Source organism: Aegilops tauschii, chromosome 2, assembly GCF_002575655.3.
Source record: "Aegilops tauschii subsp. strangulata cultivar AL8/78 chromosome 2, Aet v6.0, whole genome shotgun sequence".
In the NCBI taxonomy this organism is placed as follows: domain Eukaryota; kingdom Viridiplantae; phylum Streptophyta; class Magnoliopsida; order Poales; family Poaceae; genus Aegilops; species Aegilops tauschii.
In genome coordinates, this window is record NC_053036.3 from 566,750,483 (window position 1) to 566,761,527 (window position 11,045).

Consider the following 11,045-nt stretch of genomic DNA (forward strand, 5'->3'; position numbering starts at 1 on the left):
TGTTTGCGATGGGCCTCTTCCTCCTAGCAGAAGGGGTCCATGCCAAAATGGACATGCCTCGATCCAGATTTTCTTGGGAAGGATCGGGCCCGAATCATAAGTACCACATGGTCAAATGGGCGTCAGTGTGCAGGCCCAAGTCCTTGGGAGGCCTTGGGATCACCAACACCCGATTGCTTAACATCGCCCTCATGTGCAAATGGATTTGGAAGTTCTTGCAAGGGGCGACGGGCTTGTGGGTGGACCTGTTGCGTGCGAAGTACTTCCCAAATGGGAACTTCTTCGAAGGGGCGGTGCGGGGATCTCCTTTCTGTAATGATCTTCAGGAAGCCGACTTTTGCCATGGGGGCAAAGTTCACTTTAGGGAACGGCCGTTCGGTTCGGTTCTGGCTAGATTTTTGGGTGGGCTCGCAACCCCTTTCGGCCGAGTTCCAGGACCTATACGCCTTAGCTGTTGACCCGGCCATGTCTGTTGCTAACGCGCTAGCCTCGCCCCCCCCCCCCCCCCCAGCTGTCCACTTTCAACGTGAGCTCTACAACCAAGAGCGCGCGAGCTATACGGCACTACTTGACCTGGTTAGCCCGTCGGCACTAACCACGTCGCCTGACACGGTGACCTGGGTGCTCACCGGGTCGGGCAAGTTCACGGTCAAATTGCTATACCACAAACTGTGCCAAGGGCCGGCACAGCTGGTGGTTAAGGGCCTGTGGAAGACGCGTCTACCCCTCAAAATCAAAGTCTTCCTCTGGCAAATGTTTCGTAACAAATTTCCCACCTCCGTGAATGTAGCCAAACGCAATGGCCCGGCTTCGGGCCCATGTGCGTTATGTGGCGCACCTGAAGATGCAAACCATGTTTTCTTCAGATGCCCTCTGGCGCGGTTTGCCTGGAGCACGGTGCGAGCCGCAGCGGGAGTGCAGTGGGATCCTAGGTCCTCCAGTGAACTCGTAGACCTTCTAGATTTGGTGTAGGGGAGCGGCAAACGTGTCATCTAGAGTTGTGTAGGGGCACTTCTCTGGGCGCTTTGGTTGACTAGGAACAAGCTAACTATTGAAGATTGTTTCCCATCTCATCCGGTTAATATTATCTACAAATGCAACATGTTTCTACAACAGTGGAGTCCATTGAGGAGGCGCAAGGATGCTGAGCTGTTGAAGCACGCCCAAGAACGACTTCTGCAAGTTTATGTGATGGCTAAGGAGCCGGCGGCTACTGCCTAGTGAAGTGGCCACTTTTGTTCTCTCGCAAGCCTGCGCGCTCTGTATGGCCTTTGGCCTTGTATTATCGCTCGCGGCCTCTCTGGCTTTGAACTCATGACTTCCCCATCGTTCTTTTGGCTCGTTTGGCTTTTGGTTTCTGTAAGACCTGAAGTAATGTTACGCTGCCTGGTTGTGGGATTTATTAATTTAAAGCCGGACGCATCTGGCGTCTCCGATCTAAAAAAAACTATAGGCCATATTTTTATCTTAAGTAATTGTAATAACCATATATTATGAGCCGGATGAGTATATCTCAAGTAAATAAAAGATAATAAGGCATTTAGATTTATCAAGAACTTTGAATTTTTTTTTGAACCTGGTCATTCTCGGGCTAGGTCGGGTTGCAGACCCAGCTTATCAAAGCCCAAGGTACAACTGTCAAGCGTGGACCCAACTCGAAGCCTGAAATTTTGCCTAAATTTGTGCCCAAGCCTGGACTAACGTATAAGCCCGAGCCCGAAGCCCGGTGAGGAACACATGCATCACACTTTACCTACAATTTTTTTTCTCTATTTGTATATGCATATGAGCACTGCTATTTCTCGCCTCCTCTGACCTGAATGATACGCTCGCCTCAGGTGCTCCCGAAATGGCTCTCAGCGCATATTTCTTTCTTTCTTTATTCGTTTATAACTTTCATTTATATTTCAAATGGAAACATATTTTATCTAAACTTCAAAATGTTAATCGCTCTAAAGCATGCAGTAAAAACAACTTTCGCAACTTTTAAATACTGTTGATAGCATTAAACAAAATGTTCTTGGTATCTAAAAGCATGTCCCGTGATTAAAATATGTCCGCAACATTAAAAAAATGATAATAGTACAATGTAAAAAAAGTTCACATAATTTAGAAAAAATACTTTGTACCACTAAAAAAAGTTTATGCAGTGTAAAAATGATTATACAATTATAAAAAATGGTCACATGGTTTAAAAAAAATAGTTTGTACCATTAAAAAAATTGTGCCATTAAAAATGTTTATACAATGGAAAAAATGTTCATAATATTAAGCGCACCATTCAAATAAATGTCTGTGAACTTTAAAAAAATGTTCGCACGTTTTGAAAAAAATGTTCATGACATTTTAATATAACATGTATACAATGTAGAAAATGTTCATGTAAAGTAGAAAAATATATTTCATACATTCAAAAAATGTGCAACCTGTATTTGAAAATGTTTAACACTGATTAAAATTTGTTCAAACATGTTTAAAAAAAACTGTTTGTACAATGCAAAAAGATGCTCACATAATTTTAAAAACATGTTTCATAACATTCAAAAAATCCACACATATTTGAAAAATATTTAACATGTATTCAAAAAAATGTTCAAAACAAGTATGTGAAAAAATGTTCATCATGTATTCGAAAATTGTTTAACTTGTATCAAAAGAAATTCCACTTATATACAAAAATTATACAGCATGTATTCGAAAACATAGACATAATAGAGAAAGCAATAAAAATAAAAATAAAATACCAAAGAAATATAAAGAAACCCGATGAAAACCGTAAAAGGATCACACTTGAAAAAAATAGAAAAAGCATATGAAAACCGTAAAGAAAATGCACAGAAAAGAAGAAAGGAAAACACTAAAAACTACTCCCTCCGTTCCAATTTACTCGTCGTGGTTTTAGTTCAAATTTGAACTAAAACCACGACGAGTAAATCGGAACGGAGGGAGTAACAACAACCATAAGAAAAACACCGAAAAAGTCAAGAAAGAAAAATACAGTGAAAAGCGATGAGAACCGTAATGAAAACACAAAGAAAAAGAAAGAAGGAAGGAAAGAAAGAAATAAATAAAATATATGAAAACCGTAAAGAAAAACACAGAAAAAGGTAGAAAAAATCAAAAGAAATCTTAAAATCCAGACTAGTCCAACGTAAACATGAAAAGAACAGAAAAAGCTAACGTACAATGACCGAGAGAGTGAACACAACTAACGTAACTCAACTGTAGCAAACAAGCGAGCAAACACACTAATTACGCCAGAGGAAAACCCTTGGGGTGAGAAAATCTTAGGACTCACACAATAGGCGCGAGAACTAGCTCTCACGATATGCGTACATCAATCGAGATCCGAAAGAGTAAACTGCCAGGCGTTTGTTGTTTTGGTTTTCATTTTTTTTCCGGAGTTTTTTTTTTGGTATTTGTTTTTCTTTTGGTTTTCGTTTTTACTTCCTTTTTCAGTTTTATCGAGAAAAAGAGTTCGTCAAAATCTATTAACATGGAATCTAGTTTTGAAGATATCGACGTATGGAATCCAACGGTGAAAACGGCTTGGTATTTAGACGCACGGTTCAAGAGATGAAACTTTTTGAAAAATAAATCTAAAAAAAATGGAAACTTTTAGGTGGCGATAAGTGGTATACAGTGCGTCAGTTGTTAACCCACCAAAGGTGGAGGAGTGACCTTTTTTAAGGGGCATTCCTTAACTAGTGATTTCGGAGCTATAGACGCCCCCTCTTGGCGGGCTTTTTTTTGAGCCAATCCCTCTTGACGGGGTACTTGGGAGCATCCATAGCTTGCAGCAATCAAGACACTCACTTCGCCTATGTCAGACGTGGATTACGCTGGCCCAATAAGCACGTTTATCACATCATTCACGTCTCTCGGTGCATTATGTCAATTTCTGTAATAAAAATTAGTATAAGACATTCATACAGATAGATATAAAACGTTCATACAGTTCTACAAAATGTTCATTTTGTTTAATAAGTGTGCACATATTTTTAAATATTTTATGATGTGTGTAGTAAGAATGTTTTTCGTAAAACAAGTTCATATTTTGTAGAAGAGTTGTTCATACTTTGAAACGGAAAATGTTGGGAGTGTTAAGAGAATGTTCGTGTGCTTTTAAGAAAAAATCGACATGTTAAAAAGGGTCCATGCTTCAATTTTTTTATATAAGTTAAAATAAATGTTCACGCACTTCAGACAAATGTTCACATTGTTAGAAAAAGGTGCATGTGCTTTTAATAAAATTTTCATGCAGTTAAAAGAATTGTTCATGCTACTGAAAAGAAATGTTCACATATTGTTTGAAAATGTTCATATACTTTTGAAATTTTCTTTGTGTAACTCAAAAAATGTGCGCTCTAGAAAATAAGAAGAATAAAAAATGAAATCTAAAATCAAAAAAAGTAAAAGAATACAAAAAAAGGGAAAATGACAGAAGAAACAAAAAATTAAAATAGACAAGGAAATAAATAAACTAACAAATCTAGAATAGTAAATATCGTGGTTAACACATAGAAAACCGAACAAAAATACAAGATCCAAAAACAAAGGAAAAAACTCAAGAAACTCACTCCCCGAAAAATAGACAATCCCAAAGAAAACTGCCTGCAGCCACCATTACTGGGTCTAGCCGAATTGGCAACGCGTGGCAAGATGGTTGCTCCTGAAATTTGAAAAGATCTTCCAAAGGGTCGCGCATAACAAGTCACAAAATGTGATCATGAGATAAATTAGTGATAACAAATTCTACCTATTGTTTCATAGTTTTTTAGAATTTTATTTGACCTTGTTACAATTGTGCTGTTGTAGGTATGTTAATGATAAAGGGAAAGTTGTTGAACGATTTCTCTCTATATATTTGGTAAGTGAGACTGCATCATAGGCACTAAAGGTAGCTCTTGATGCCATTCTTGATTATTACAAGTTATCCATTCATAGGCTACGAAGGCATGTGTATGATCGTGCTTCAAATATGATAGGCGAGTTCAATCATTTGCAAAAGAAAAATTCTTGATGAGAACCCTTATGCCTTCTACTTACATTGTTTTGCACACCGGTTACAATTGGTGGTCATCTCAGTTGCTAGGTATTGCTCCTCTATTCATGATTTGTTTGAGTATGCCTCCCTCACTGTGACCACAACGAGTGCACCTTGCAGGAGATGGGATTCATTGGGAGAGGAACATCGTCCAACTATTTTAGATCAACTTGAGAGTGTTGAGATATTTAGTGCAAAAGGTTTGAACCAAGAAACATATTTAGCAAGACCCGCAGATACTAGATGGGATTCACATCATACACTTTGTTTCATTTGAGTCAAATGTGTGAGTCGGTGTTATATGTGTTGAAGGGCGTGGGCCGTCACAAGCGGCTCATTTGATAGTAATAATGGAGAGCTTAAATTGTGTTTGTCTTGCATCTTATATAAAGTTGCTTGCTATCACAAATGAGCTCTCATACTTTTTGCAAAGAAGAGACATAAAAAGTTTCAATGCTATTGAAGTAGTTGGCGATGCCAAAGATTAGTGGGTCTCTTGCCTCTATGAGATAAAATGGTTGAGAGAGGTTGTTCGATGAAGTCCAACACTTTTCTGCTGCCAAGGGTATTCCTATGCCTGATATGAATGAACAAATACCAGCTCCTTGTCGTGCAAGGCGTTATGGTGTGACTTATAGTGCTCTTCATTTCTACCGAGCTACGCTTTCCCACGTTGCCATTGACAAGAAATGCACTGAAATGAGCCATCACTTCAATGAAGCATCTTCAAAGATAATAGTGGCCTTCTTATGCCTTCATCCAAACAATTATTCTCCAAGTTTGATGTTGACAAACTTGCTAGCTTAACTGACGTTTATCATGGAGATTTCTCTATTGGTGACGGTGTACTCCTAAGAGACCAACTTCAAACTTACTTTCTTCATGTACAAAGGCATAAGGCCTTTTCTTGTTGTAAAGATCTTGAAAGTTTGGCTACAAAGATGGTTGAAACCGAGAAACATTTGGTTTTCCTATTGGTCTACAAACTCATGGAGTAGGCTTCGTTATTGCCTGTTTCAACGACATCGGCAATATAGATTATCAAGTCTAAATTGCACAACAACATGAAGAATACATGATTACTAACTTGATGATTTGCTATAGTAAGCAGTGTATTTTCAGATGACTCGATGCCGATTGATAGAGGCAAAGGTGCCCCGATGTTTCGATGAGATAGCAATTGTTTTCTGTGGGAGTCGACTTTGACGATCCGACTATGAACGTACGAAGACATCGCGCCTTAGCAATCGCTAAACCAACTTCTGAGGGGTTATTGACCACGCCGGAGCACGATCAACCTGACCACGAGGGTCTATTTCCTGCGAGCAAACGAAGAACAAGCAAGAAACTGAGATTGCAATCTGGATATTGCGAATAAAAGAGAAAAGATTTATTAATGAAGGTGGGGTTCTGTGATGCCTTTGTCTAGTCGTTGAACACAAACGAAGTATGTGAAGTTGCAGCTATGGCGAACTTTTAATCTAAACAAAACCCATAGCCTAAACGACGCCCTAAGGGCTGTATATATGGAGGAAGAGGGGGGAATTTCGTGCCCCTTAGAGGAGGGGTCCGAAACCAACCCTAACTCTTGTTTCCCCACACATACGGACTCTAAAAACAGCCTATACTCAAGTATTTCGAAATTACATGGGCCTGACCCAATAATAAGGTGACGCAGCACCTATAATAGCCTCTGGACGAAATTTATGAAGTGGCATCTTGTATATTTCGTCCAAGGCTTCACGCACTCATTATGGTGGCTTCAAAGTCCTGAAATCATCACTTGTAACTCCATTGTTGTTCCCCTTGCGCATGCCATCATCTCTATGCTTGATCTTGCTCCAATGATCATCCTTCTTGTCCAAGCTAGGCCCTTCATTTATAAGCAAGACAAATGTATCCAATTTAGGCAGCATCATATTCTCATGAACATTACAATCATTACCAAGAAACGAAAGTACCTGGTAATTTAATTGGCGTGCGCGAGCTCTAGTAACTGGTCCTGTATATGTATCAGTAAGGGCTGTGGGTGTAACTTTGTTAGTGATGTCCTCATCATCCTCCCCTTCTTGAATTGAAGTCGTCCTCGACGGAAGCTCATCTTCCTCACCCAAGTAAGGCTTCAAATCTGCAATGTTAAAAGTGGGACTAACCCCAAAATCTGCAGGCAATTCAAGTTTATATGCATTATCATTTATTTTTTCTAACACCTTAAAAGGACCATCAGCACGTGGCATTAGCTTTGACTTGCGCAAATTAGGAAACATATCCTTACGCAAATGTAACCAAACAAGATCTCCAGGTGCAAAGACAACACGTTTTCTACCCTTATCTCCAACAAGTTTATATTTAGCATTCATGCGCTCAATATTTTCCTTAGTTAACTCATGCATCTTTAAGATCAATTCAGCACGTTGTTTAGCATCAAAATTAACCTTCTCCGAAGATGGAAGAGGCAACAAATCAATAGGTGCACGAGGTAGGAAACCATACACACTTTCAAAAGGGCACATCTTATTAGTAGAATGCAGCGACCGATTATAAGCAAATTCAATATGAGGCAAGCATTCTTCCCACATTTTCTTGTTATTCTTCAAAACAACCCTAAGCATGATAGACAATGTTCTATTGACTAGTTCAGTTTGTCCATCAGTTTGGGGATGACATGTAGTACTAAAAAGCAGTTTAGTCCCCAACTTAGCCCATAAACATCTCCAAAAGTGGCTAAGAAATTTAGTTTCACGATCTAAAACAATAGTATTTGGCACATCATGTAAGCGAATAATTTCACGAAAGAACAAATCAGCAACATTAACAGCATCATCGCTTTTATGGCATGGTATAAAGTGTGCCATTTTCGAGAACCTATCCACGACAACAAATATGCTATCCCTCCCCTTCTTTGTTCGAGGTAAACCTAAAACAAAGTCCATATATATATCCTCCCAAGGAACACTAGGTACAGATAAAGGCATATACAAACCATGAGGATTGAGTCGTGACTTAGCTTTTTGACATGTAATGCAGCGGGCAACAAAACGCTCAACATCCCGTCTCATCTTTGGCCAAAAGAAATGTGTAGCAAGTATATCCTCCGTCTTCTTCATGCCAAAATGTCCCATTAATCCTCCTCCATGCGCCTCCTGCAACAACAATAGACGAACGGAGCTAGCTGGAATGCATAGCTTGTTAGCATGAAAGACAAATCCATCGTTAACGACGAACTTGTTCCAAGTTCTCCCTTCCTTACAATTCTGCAAGACATCTTTAAATTCAGCATCATGCACATATTAATCTTTGATGGTCTCCAAACCAAATATTTTAAAGTCAAGTTGTGAAAGCATAGTATAACGACGAGACAATGCATCAGCAATAACATTTTCTTTACCCTTCTTGTGTTTAATGACATAAGGGAAAGTCTCAATGAATTCAACCCATTTAGCATGTCTACGGTTCAGTTTTGCTTGACTTTTAATGTGTTTCAAAGATTCATGATCAGAATGTATAACAAATTCCTTGGGCCATAAATAATGCTGCCATGTTTCTAAGGTCCGAACAAGAGCATATAATTCTTTATCATAAGTAGAATAGTTCAGACTAGGCCCACTCAATTTTTCAGAAAAGTATGCAACAGGTTTGCCATCTTGTAATAACACACCTCCTAATCCAATTCCACTAGCATCAAATTCAAGCTCAAAAGTCTTATTAAAATCAGGAAGTTGGAGTAAAGGAGCATGTGTCAACTTATCTTTCAATACCGTGAAGGCTTCTTCTTGTGCGGTACCCCAAACAAAAGGCACATCCTTCTTTGTAAGCTCGTTGAGAGGTGCAGCAATGGTGCTGAAATCTCTCATAAAACGCCTATAGAAACCAGTGAGGCCAAGGAAACTCCTCACTTGTGTGACCGTTTTGGGCTGCGGCCAACTCTCAATAGCTTCAATCTTGGCTTTATCAACTTCAATTCCCTGTGGAGTAACAACATAGCCAAGAAAAGATACTCGGTCGGTGCAAAAGGTGCACTTCCCAATGTTACCAAACAAACGTGCATCACGTAGAGCAATAAAAACAGCTCATAAATATTCCAAATGTTCTTCCAAAGATTTGCTATAAATCAGTATATTATCAAAATAGACTACCACAAATCGTCCAATGAAAGCATGTAAAACTTCGTTCATTAGTCTCATGAAAGTACTAGGCGCATTAGTTAACCCAAAAGGCACGACTAACCACTCATATAAACCAAACTTAGTTTTAAATGATGTTTTCCATTCATCTCCCAGTTTCATACGAATTTGATGGTATCCACTACGCAAATCAACTTTGGAAAATACTGTAGAGCCACTCAATTCATCAAGCATATCATCTAGCCTAGGAATAGGATGACGATAACGAATAGTAATGTTATTAATGCCTCTACAATCAACACACATACGCACCATCCTTTTTAGGCACAAGTATAATAGGAACAACACAAGGACTAAGAGATTCGCGTATATAACCTTTGTCGAGCAGCTCCTGTACTTGACGCATAATCTCCTTCGTCTCCTCTGGATTGGTACGGTATGGTGCACGGTTGGGTAGCGATGCACCGGGAATTAAGTAAATTTGATGCTCAATCCCTCGAATAGGTGGTAATCCCGGTGGCACGTCTTGTGGAAAGACGTCAGCGAACTCCTGCAAAATGTTAGTGACAGCAGGGGGCAAAGAGGAAGGCACGTCCTCGAATGAAAATAATGCCTCTTTGCACACAAAAGCATAGCAAACAGATTTGCTGAAATCTAGCTCATCAATATCAGATTTTGTGGCAAGTAAACATGCACTTTTCAGTTTAATTTCAGAAGCAACACTAGATGGTTTATTATGAGGTTTCATTTGTTGCTCAAATTCTTTTGCCACAATCTGATTTTCACTCTTAATTTTCTCCTGTTTTGCTTTATTAGCTCTATTAATATCATCTTTCAAAATGGAATCAGGAGTCATAGGAAGCAAAGTAATATTTTTATCCTTATGAACAAGAGTATACTGATTGTTTCTACCATGGTGTACAGAATTTTTATCAAATTGCCATGGTCTACCAAGTAATAAGGAACATGCTTGCATGGGTACCACATCACAATCAACATAATCAGCATATGTAGAGATACTAAATTGCACACGAACAGTACGTGTTACCTTAACCTTGCCGCTATTGTTGAATCATTGGATGTAGTAAGGATGCGGATGTAGTCTTGTGGTGAGAGATAGCTTCTCCACCATCTCCATGCTAGCCAAGTTGTTACAGCTCCCTCCATCTATGATGACGCGAACAGAACGTTCCTTCACAACTCCCTTTGTATGGAACAAATTATGCCTCTGATTTTGCTCAGCTTGTGTGACCTACACACTCAAAACACGTTGAGCAACTAAACATTCATACTTGTCAGTGTCTTCAGGAGCCATGTATTGCATCTCATGATCAGAATCATCTCCAACGTGTTCTTCACGTGTAATAAGAGCCAAAGTCTCCTCATCATAGTTACTAGCGGACTCATACCCACCATCCTCAGTAGCAATCATCACACGCTGAGATATGCATTCTCTCGCATAATGTCCTCTTCCCTTACAACGACGACAAATAATATCACTTGTGTGCCCTGTTGATGCCATGGAAGAAGAAGAACTCTGTGCAGGCCCGGCACGTGTGCTCTTGGAAGATAGTGGTGGTTGTGCCTGCTTTCTTGTATCACGGTTGGAGGTGGCATCTAATGGAGGTGCTGGTGCAGTGGAAGTAGAGGATGCACGTGGTGTCCATGATGAAATTTGACCTGCAGAAAAGTTAGTTCGCGCCAATGCATGTCGATCCTGCACTTCACGTTCAGCTTTACAAACAAGATGGAATAAAAGAGTGATATTATTATACTCCTTATATTCTAGAATGGTCTGAATGTTTCTATTTAATCCACCCATAAAACGTGCAAGCATAGCTTCATTCTCCTCAACAATACCACATCTAATCATG